This window comes from Marmota marmota, unplaced genomic scaffold, assembly GCF_001458135.2.
Source record: "Marmota marmota marmota unplaced genomic scaffold, marMar, whole genome shotgun sequence".
NCBI lineage: Eukaryota > Metazoa > Chordata > Mammalia > Rodentia > Sciuridae > Marmota > Marmota marmota.
In genome coordinates, this window is record NW_026000101.1 from 11,489,784 (window position 1) to 11,500,543 (window position 10,760).

The window sequence follows — 10,760 nt, forward strand, 5'->3', positions numbered from 1 at the left end:
ATTTGAAAGTGCACATTCCATTAACCCCTTTGCAAATTAAATTTTTAAAAAATCTTTCACAAAGCAAACTATGCTTCATATTTTAAAGATCTAATTGTCTTTGACTAATTACTATAAATATTTCATATATTCATTGGTAATTTATCTATTTTTGAAATATTTATTCACCTAATATGACCAATTTGTACTAGCAATGCACTTTTTATGTACTGAAGCTTTAAATATTAGCTTGATCTGCAGAAATTAAAAGAAAATCACTCAATATTAGTCAACAATTAAGTAAAGCAAGGAATATAGGTTTTTAATTTCCTTGCACTTAACTGATGTTATAGGACAACAAACTATTAGTTATTTACCAGCCATATGACCTTCAGCAATATTTCAAATAAAATATTGAATTCTTATGTTTGTCTTGAATATGGATAATCACTCACTCAAAGACCAAACAAGTCCTGATTTAAAGGACTTTAACTGAGAATCCAATGCTCTCTACAAAGGGGGTTTGGATGAAATTCTTGGGCCTTACATAACACAACCCTGAGAAGAGGACGTCATGGGCTCTTCCAAACACTTCCTGAAGAAGAAGCACCTGCTTTTCCATTCCAGAGCTGGACATTTTGAACATTTTATAGCAACTACTACCTGTTTCTCTCTCTCTGTCTCTCTCTCTCTCTCTCTCTCTCTCTCTCCATGAATGAAAATCCTATTAGCAAAACATATTGGAAAACAACTTTTTTGTTCACTTGTAGTTTATCTTCCCCAAGACCTGAAATTACTAGAAACCTTATTTGTATTTATCCTTATAAGATTTCAATATTTTCTTGTAGATGTTGAGTGTAGAAAGAGGTGAAAAAAGAGAATATATGATCATTGTGATGCTGATTGCTGGGTAAGTTAGTAGACCTTAGAAGGCTGAACAAAAGAAGCTTGAAAGAAAAAAAGGAGATGTTGGAATGAATAAGTCACTGGTCAGTCTACCTGTATTTTTTTTTCTTTTACAATCTCCATCCTGGAGTATTTGACTTACTGACTGGTATAATAGCTACTATGATTATTGCTCTTTAGTCTTAGAATTGTATGAAACAAAAAATAATTGGATTTCTTGAGTCCCAGAGGAGGTTTGTTCTAGCAAAAATAACACACCGAAGCTTCATTCTTGGAATCTTCAAGGATAGATGATACCAGTACTTTCTTCTTCCTTATCAACGAGGTCCAAGAGTACTTGATAAGGTAAGTGAAAGGTAGACCTTGCCATACACATCCTCATTCCCTTATGAGGAGTCACTTCACAATGTGGAATTTCAGAGAGTTATTTTAACTCTAGCCCTTTCCAAAGTTCCATGGAATTGTCCTCTCTTCAGAAGGATATAGGACTACCTGACCTTGAAACCTTGTTTTAAATAAGTTGTGGGTCCTTCTCACCTTTGGTCATGTTTTGAGAGTTAAGGTTCTGCCCTGGCCTCTGATTCCTATGCCAGGTCTGTGACAGTCTAGAAGGCAGTGCTGCTCCTAGATGGCACAACTATGTTTCTACCCTGAATGCAGAAAAACAAAAAAGAAGGACAGAGGGAGACAGAGAATTTCCAGTTAGATCTAGTTCCTTTTAAAGACCAGTTATAATTTTTGGCCTTTAAATTCCTGAGAAGAACATACATTGTTTTAATAAATACCCCTTAATGTAAGTTAGCTCTAAAGTTTTTGCTAATTGCAATCAGAACATTGACTAAAACCCTGTTCAGACACAATTTATGCTCTATCTATCTATTAGATCTCTGCAGTAATCCAAACAGATCTCTGAAGATCCTGATTTCTCCAAGAATGTCTCATGACAAAATTGTTATTGTTCTCAAAATAAACAAGCAAAAAACCCACCAATAAACAACATGTATGCAATATTGAAAATTTCAGTTGCTTTTTAAGAGGCAAATGATAGCTCAATTCACAACAGCTAAGCTATGGAACCAAACTAGGTGCCCTTCAATAGATGACTGGATAAATGAAGTGTGGCATATATACATAATGGAGTATTACTCAGTCATAAAGAATGACTTTATAACATTTGCCAGGAAATGGCTGGATCTGAAGAATATCATGCTAATTGAAGTAAGTCAGTTCTAAAAGACACAAAGTTCAATTGTTTTCTCTGATAGGTGGAAGGTAATCTGAAATAAGGGGTGGGACAAGTGAGGGGAAGAATAGAAGTACAGTAGATTAATTAGACAATGAGGAATAGAGGGAAGAGAGAGTAAGCAAAGGAAAAACAGTGGAATGAATCTGACATACTTTTCCCATGTACATTTCTGAAAACAACACAGCAAATCCTACCTCCATGTATATCCAGAAGAATGCGACTCTAACTAGAATAAGATATATTCCCTACTTGCTTGTATAATTATATCCAAATGGATTCTGCTGTCATATATAACTAAAAAGGACCAATAAAAAATAGAAAATCAAAGGTATATCAGTAGAGGAAAAGAAACAGGGGGTGAAGTATGGGAAGGAGGTGGAGAGTGCTGGGGAGTGATATTGGCCAGATTATATTGTTATCTTGTGTGCAAGTACAAATAAGTAAAAACAAATCCCATCAGTATGTACAAATATATAGCACCAATAAAAATGTGGAAATGAAAGAAAAAGAGGTAAATGGTCATATTGAGGTATCACATGTTGAAATATAAAAATGACTGCTATAGTTCAGACCTGATGTACCCCCAAAGGCTCACATGCCAGCAGCTTTACATTTGGGGAGGTGGTAGAACTTTTAAGAAGAGGGGCCTGGTGGAAGTTTTTAGGCCATTGGGAGTGTGCCCTCAAAAGGGATTGTGGGACTCTGGCCTCTTTTTCTCTCTTTGATGTCTCAGTTATGAGGTGAATAGTTTTGCTCGCCCACAGTGCTCCTTTCTTGTATTCTACTCACCCTACCCCCAGAGGTCTAAAAGCAATAAGTCTGCCCAGTCATCGACTGACACCTCCAAAACTTTGAGCCTAAATGAACCTCTCCCAAGTTAGTTATCTCAGGTATTTGTTCCACTGAGGGAAAGCTGAATAATCCAATGACCAATCACTGAGTCTCTTGGAGATATTACTCTTAGAATGACAATTTTGATTTCTACTTGATGAATTTTATTTGTCAAGAAGGGTTAACAAATGGTAATTCCTCTCAAGTTTAATTCAACCCCAGTGATAAATAAAATTGTCATTTTTGGGACCATATTTTATCCAACACTAAAAGTAGCTGAACCTCCCAGTAGCTTCATTTCCTTGGCCACAAAATAAAAGACAAATATCTGTCTTTCTGATTTGTAAAGACAGATAAGATAGCATCTGTAAAGCACATTGTAATGACTAGTCACATGAATTAATTTATTCAGGAAGATATTGAGTTTGCATTATAGTAGAAGTTACCTGCTCTGCCTCATATTAAGAACAGTCCTTAAGGCATCAGTGAATTTTTTGGCTAAGAGTAGTAAATCTCACAGATGTGTGGGAAAATGAAAGCCAGCAAATTGCAAGTGTCACCAGTCCTAGCTTCTGGGTCCACAATAGACATTGCTAATGGATCCCAGCTTGTGTGTGCACCCCCCACCCCCCATTGGCTGGAGACTCAAACATAGTAGTTCAGGCAATCCCATTATAGCATGTTTCTGTTAATAGCCTAGGACAAAGGTCCATAAACTTTTTTTTTAAATGGGTCAGAGAGTAACAGTTTGTGCTTTGTGGGCCACTTGGTCTCTGATACAGCTACTCAACTCTGCCTTCCTAGTAGGGAAATAGCCACAAACAATGTGTAAATGAATGGAAGTTCCTGTGTTCCCGCAAAAATGCAATTATAACCACAGGCTAGAAGCAGTCTAAAATCTGTCGTCTCTGGACCTAAAGTTTCTCCTGAAATCAATGGGAGTCACTGTAATAGCAAGGACTGCTGACATCATTTCAGGAGAGTTGGCAAAGGTGGTATTTTAGCAGCCCAGCAAAGGTGAACTGATATAAAAATGGGCCCCAGACTAGTGACGTCCTTTGCTCAGTACTATCTGTAATCCCATGGAATCAATTTTTCTCTCAGCTCTCAGAGATGGCAGAGGTAAGTGCATCCCAGTTCTCTTGGGCCTCAGCTGATAAAGTATTTCTGTTCGTGGAGTTTGTGTTGATGTGAAAATACACCAGCTGGTGTATCCTGCCCAGATGACTTAGAGTGCCTGTCGTGTTAGGTTACACTGCTGGTCTTTAGACTTGAGTTTGAGGTTCCTCCACACTTATGCTCAACCTCCAAAAGGTGCTGCTCATTGCCTCCAAATTTAAAGTAGCCCCAGGATGTTGCTTCCCCCACAACCATGCAGTGAAATGCATTACAGATTCTTGCCTGTGTCCCACACGGGCAGTGGAAATGGGGTTCCCCTTGGTGGAATGGGCTGGCTGGGAAATGAAAGCTAAGAAAAATAGAATGTCGGAAAAAAACACAGAAAGTAGTTTCGAAAGTGGGGCAGGGCAGACTGGATAGAGCTTCTATACTCTGGCAAAATGGAGCCCATGCTTGCTTTGTTTATATGGATGGGGGAGACATCAAAGGCAGGGATAAGGTTTCAAGGGCAGAGTCTTGCTTGTGGTGTCCTGCAGTCAGGAGGTTGATTGACATCTTGCAGGTCACACCCATCTCAGGTGCTGTGTGGGTCCTCTGGCAGAGTTTGAGGGGGAAGTTCACCTTCATCAGGTGATCAATCCCTATGGGGGTGCCATGGGAGAGTCCCAATCCCAGACTTATCCCCTCATTAGGCTACTATGTGCAACACAGTCTACACGCAGCCCACAGAAGGCTCCTGATAACAGATTAGCATATCCAAATATTTCGGTTTCCTCTATAGAATTCTCACAAGAAATCCAATGTCATTTTCTCTTAAATGAGGAGAGACACAAAGAGTTGAGTATGCAACATCTAGCACCTCATTGTACCTTCCTGAGCCACAATATCCTCATCCATAAAATAGAATAATACCTTCCCTACCTACAACATAAATTCACATGCAATTCAATGGCAGCTTTTTCTTTTAAATAAGCCTTATTTATGTCACAAAAGCCACATTATCCATCAAAACCCTTTTCAGACTGGTTTTAACATTGCCATTCCTCTCCACCCACATCACTGTAATTATTCACATCCTGTGACAAACACCAGGGTAATATAGGAAGAATAAATCTACTAATGCAAACTTCACTCCCAAATCAGAGACATTTATACTAATGAGCATCCTCCTCCTTTATTCTTCAGCTTCTTGTGACAAAGAACATGAAAAGTTCTGCAGATGGATCCAGACTTTCCTTGCCTTGATGACCTAAGGGCCTTTCCAAGTATCCAGCATCAGCAAATCATACAAACATAAAGTAACTTAAATCCTACATGTCTATGCCAAGGAAGGTGACTGTAGAATATTCAAAGACACAAAGGACTGAGTCAGTGACTTTTGCTGGGAAGCATTAGGTAGGAATTATCTACCACAATAGGTTTGACACAGGCAGAAGATTCCTTCAAGTTTCAGCTAAAGTCCCCTTCAAGAAAAAAATTAGTAATCCATGGTATTATTATAAAATCAAAGCTATTGTTCTTGTTCCAAAGTTCCTAAATTACACGAGGAGAGTATATTTTATTTCTTGGACAAATTCAGATTTGGCAACATTCCCAGAGAATTTTGAAAACATTCATTTCAGAACAATCAAGATTTTCATCATATGTGCTTTTATCAAATGATGGTAAATACCAGCTTTCTGGTGTCAGAAAAAAGATATGTGGCAATAGCTTTTCCCAAGGTCTCTTAGTTCCTTTGTCTCTGAGTTTCCCTACCTTACAAATCCTGCTTCTGCCTGTGTAAAGTAAGATTTAGAAATATCTGCTTTCCTTCACCATGGGCTGGGGATGTGGCTCAAGTGGTAGCGCGCTCGCCTGGCATGCGTGCGGCCCGGGTTCGATCCTCAGCACCACATACAAAGATGTTGTGTCCGCCGAAAACTAAAAAATAAATATTAAAAATTCTCTCTCTCTCTCTCCCTCCCTCTCTCACTCTATCTTTAAAAAAAAAAAAAGAAATATCTGCTTTCCTTCACCATGTTCACAAAAAGGAACAAATGGAGCAATACATATGTAAGAATGTTGAAGTTGAAAGAACCATACAGCAAGGTCCAGGAACTTTTAAAAATTATCTCCTGTAAGTTAAAAATGAAAGATAATTTCTTTGCAAGCAACATTTGTCTCAAAATGATTTCTGCAGTGAAAAAAAAATCAAATGACTCACTTTTATACCTTCGCTTTTTTTCCCGAATTAAGAGTCTGCTGCTTCTTAATAACCATGGTCTCTGTTCTTCAATAATTTTAGTACTACTAGCTCATAAATTAATAAGGTGACCAACTTTATTGTGAAAAACAGGATAACTGTCATTGCAAGGTACATCATATTTACTCTTTGCAGGGCATGATGATTATAATTTGCATAGTCAAAAATCAGCAGTATGTTTGGCTTTTCCCAACTGAGAAAATCAAGCTGTTTCTGCTCCACTGTTTGTGTCCAGATGTTGGGGAGCTTTTTATTGCATGAAACTCCCAGTGGAAAATCTGAGATCCTGCTCCTTTTGCTTGGAGGGGGGGTGCCCTATGAGTTTCCTGTGCTGCAGAAATGGAGGATGATCCTCACTAATTTATTTTAGATGGGCCAAATAAAGTGTCAAGGTATCACTCCTATTGGAGAGTCCAGGGCTGAGTCTGCAGGAAGCCCTCACAGGATCGAGATGATACAGCACCTCAACAGGAGCCATTGTTCCAACCATGAGGGACAATCACACTCTACAGCTTCATGATTCTGGCTGTAGAAAGCACTCACTGGTAGGTACTGGGTGGGAGATCTCAAAAGGTGAGGACCTCTCAAGCATGGAACTCACTGGTCTGTCCTAGGTCTCACGGATCATCTCTCCTCTTTAATTTCTGTTGTGAATGGATTAACTTTATGCACTTTTCCATTAGGGCTTTACCTTTGGACTTCTGAAATGGCTTTGTCTCTCTCAAATAGCTTGCTATCTAAGTTTATATCAAAGGGTTTCTCTTTTATAATCTTTTCTCTGTTGGGTTGCAAGGGCCAAAACTCAAGGAGACAAAAGCTCATCAGTTTCTCTTTTATAATAATCCAACCATTCTAGTAACTAGCTAAAATGGAGAAAGGTGATTAATGGGATACAAATGCCCCACCATACTCCATTAGATCATCTCCTCACATTAGCTGGCACCCTCTGGAGTCTTTTCTAATGGGCAAGAGGCCCCACTGAGGAGCTCTTCTGACTTCCACCCCTTTTTCTCAGGGTCTTGCCCATTGACTAAGCAGCCTCTGCCCATTCATAGGGAGCCAAGGGAAGTGCAGGACTCTCACTGGCAAACAGCCACTTCCACTATTACAAATGTGTTACATTAAGCCCTATATTGCTATGAAATACTGTTTAAAGGGTTTTTCTGAAACCATGTCGATGTGCTATTGGAAGTCATAATAATACATAGAGCGTATATGTGTTTCATCTAGAATTCATGGAAGGCACAATTCCAAAGTAGGCTGATCCCAAAAGCTACAGACATAATAACCACCCCTAAGTCCACCAAAATTCTTCTCAGAGTTATTTGAGCTTAAAGATTTTATAAAATCTCCATAACAATAGTAGAATCATCACTCTTTTTTTTAAAGGGATGATATCCTTCACAATGATATCTCATCTAATTTGACCACAACTCTAAGTGATATGTACTTGTCCAGTGTACTGATGAGGAGATTGAAGCTTGGAATACCTATCCAACCACATACAAACATTTCATATGCCCAACTTCACATAGTCAGTAAATGTGGCAAAGTTCTAATCCCATTTATCTGATTTAAAAATATAGATCAGAAACAGACATGGAACTAGTTAACAGTACAGATGCCCACTTACCTCCAGTGGTTGCTGTTAACCCCAAGCACTGGAGCTCTGGTCAGTGTGCAGAGTAATTCCCCAGGAGGGGACTGCCTTGGTCCAGAATCTTGAGTACCACTCTTGGTAGTCATGTAATCCTCCACGTATTCACTGTTTAAATGGAAGGGCAAAGGTTTTTATTAGTGATTTCCTTGTACAGTTACCCTGAAGACTAAATGTAAGCATTTGTGAGTTCCTTGGGATGATATCTCAACCTGGCAAACAGAGATATAATTATCATCAATCCAATGCACTACTGGTTAGACCCTCTAGTACATAACATATCACATAAGGCTGCATATTTCCATGAGGTCCCATTTTAGATTTGAGAATTTCTGTGTTGCAGTCTTATAACTTCAGAAGAATTCATGGGAATACCCATACAACCACATACAGACATTTCAGGACATTCTCATCTTTTATAGATTACAAACATGATTTTAAAAACCACATGAATTAGTCATAAGACATCAGAAGAATATTCTTTTTTTTTTTGGTACTGGGGATAGAACTCAGGGGCACTTAACCACTGAGTCACATCCCCATCCATTTCTGTATGTTTTATTTAGAGGCAGGGACTTACTGAGTTGCTTAGGGCCTCGCTAAGTTGCTGAGGCTGGCTTTGAACTTGTGGTCTTCCTGCCTCAGCCTCCCTAACTACTGGGATTACAAATGTGCGCCACAGCACCCGGCCAGAAGAATATTCTTTCAGTTGTGCTATGGAATAACATCTTGTAGAAATTTTATTTTTTCACTAGACTGTGAGATATGAATCAAATTGTTCAAATGTTTTAAGTTAGATTTGTTAAATTTTAAGTGTTATACATGTTTATGGCATATGGGTGATTTTGGTTTCAAATTAAAAATTAGAACACAGGTTGCTGGTTACATGACAGAATATTGGTACAGTTCAGGCAATTAAGTGTAGTCTTCTGTACAAAGCCAACTGTCCCCACAACTGCATGTATTGTGCATGGGTTCATAATAAATACATATTTGTTCACAAAGTACTAACACTCTATCAAACTACTTCCTCATTTAAGTTAGGCAGAAGCATGTATGTCTTGAATTTCTAAAGTAAGAATGGTCCAGATAATCTTCAGGGCCTGTTGTCAGTATGTGGAGTTCAATAGTGATTTAGAAAGAAATTAATTAGGTTTGCTTGATGTTTTGTTGAAGGAAAGAAGAACAGTTCAGATGTGCTGAAAATAAACCTAAAAAGATTTGTGATATATATTTATTTATTCCTTCACCAAATACTTATCAAATGCCACCAGCATCTCTACCTCGGCAAATGCTCAAGGACTAGGTGATTCACAAATGCCATGTTATATAGGTATATGTCAGTAAGTATACTCCGTCTGAGAGTCTAAGTACTCCTCACAACAAATGTAACTACATTTTGCTATTAAACTCTACTTAAGTTTTAAACCACATCGATTTAGTGCATTTTATAGAAGAATGTGATCTATCTCTTGATAATTTGATTTATGGTATGAATATTAAGCATTATCAAAATGCTAAACAACTTGCTTTTTAAATCCACATATAAAACATTTTAAGCTTTAGTTGAGCTATGCGTTTATCTATTCAATCTGTGTTGTCAAATGCATTCTTAAATTCACAACCTAGAATTAATATTTCCATCCCAAGCATTTTAAACTAAATCATTTCTATTTTTATTGGAGATGAAATCCACTCTGGCACTAATTATGTCTGTGTTCAATTTTAAGCATTCAATTATATTTGTGTTTTAGATCAAGCATTCAGCTCTTGATAGCTAAAAATGTATCCATACCCTTTCCTTGTCTTCATTTTCTGCCCCTGTGGTACCATTAATCATCATTAGGGTAGGGTTTTGATCAAGGAGTGAAGCATGTAGATAATGGAAACACCAATATAAAGGTAAGAATTATGATGTGAAATATTGTGTTGATGAATTATTTCCAGCTAATATTCCAGAAATAATATAGTCCTCTATCTGCTGAATATCTTAGAGCTTACAAAACAACATGGGTGTAAGCTGAAGTCCTGCACATATGGGAAATGCCATCTTTAGCAATTGCACCATACTTTAAAATTTTTGTTACATGTACTGGTATGCAATTTTTATAGCTTCTGTATCAGGTAACATACTGTGCATACTGTAAAGCTGCAGATATCTAATGCATGTGACTCAGGCAAATGCTTATTTATACCATAACAGTAAAAAAATGGCCAGAAAATTATTAGGATGCTTGGGTGCAGTGTTTGAAACCTGAAGTGCAAAAAAAGAATGAGGCCTATCCATTGGGATGTTATAAATTCAGTTAAAATAACACAACATACAGTGTGAGATTACAAAATCAGGATTTGTACATCAACATTTATTAAGTGCCTATCAGAAAGGGTTGAGTATATCAAAGGTGAATGGAAATATTTCTTGATGTCAAGATTCTCACATATTGATGTCAGGATATGTACATCAATAGTTTCTAATTCTGTTTGGAAGGTTTTATCATAGAGGTCTATATAAATTACTACAGGTGCAAAGAAAATGGGGTAGTGAACTTCTTGGAACAGCCAGAGCAGCTTCTCAGAAGAGATGACATTTTGAAGGTGGGCTTGAAGAAATAAAACAAGTTCACTAAGGGGAAAAATGAGAAGTGGTATTTCAGGAAGGAAAGATCAACTGAAAATTAGAAGCCAGGGAAAGAAGACAGAGCTTGAAGAATTGTACATGGTTCCCAAAGGCTGGTTGGGAGAATGGAAGAAGCTGAGTATATTAAGAGGTGATTGCAGAG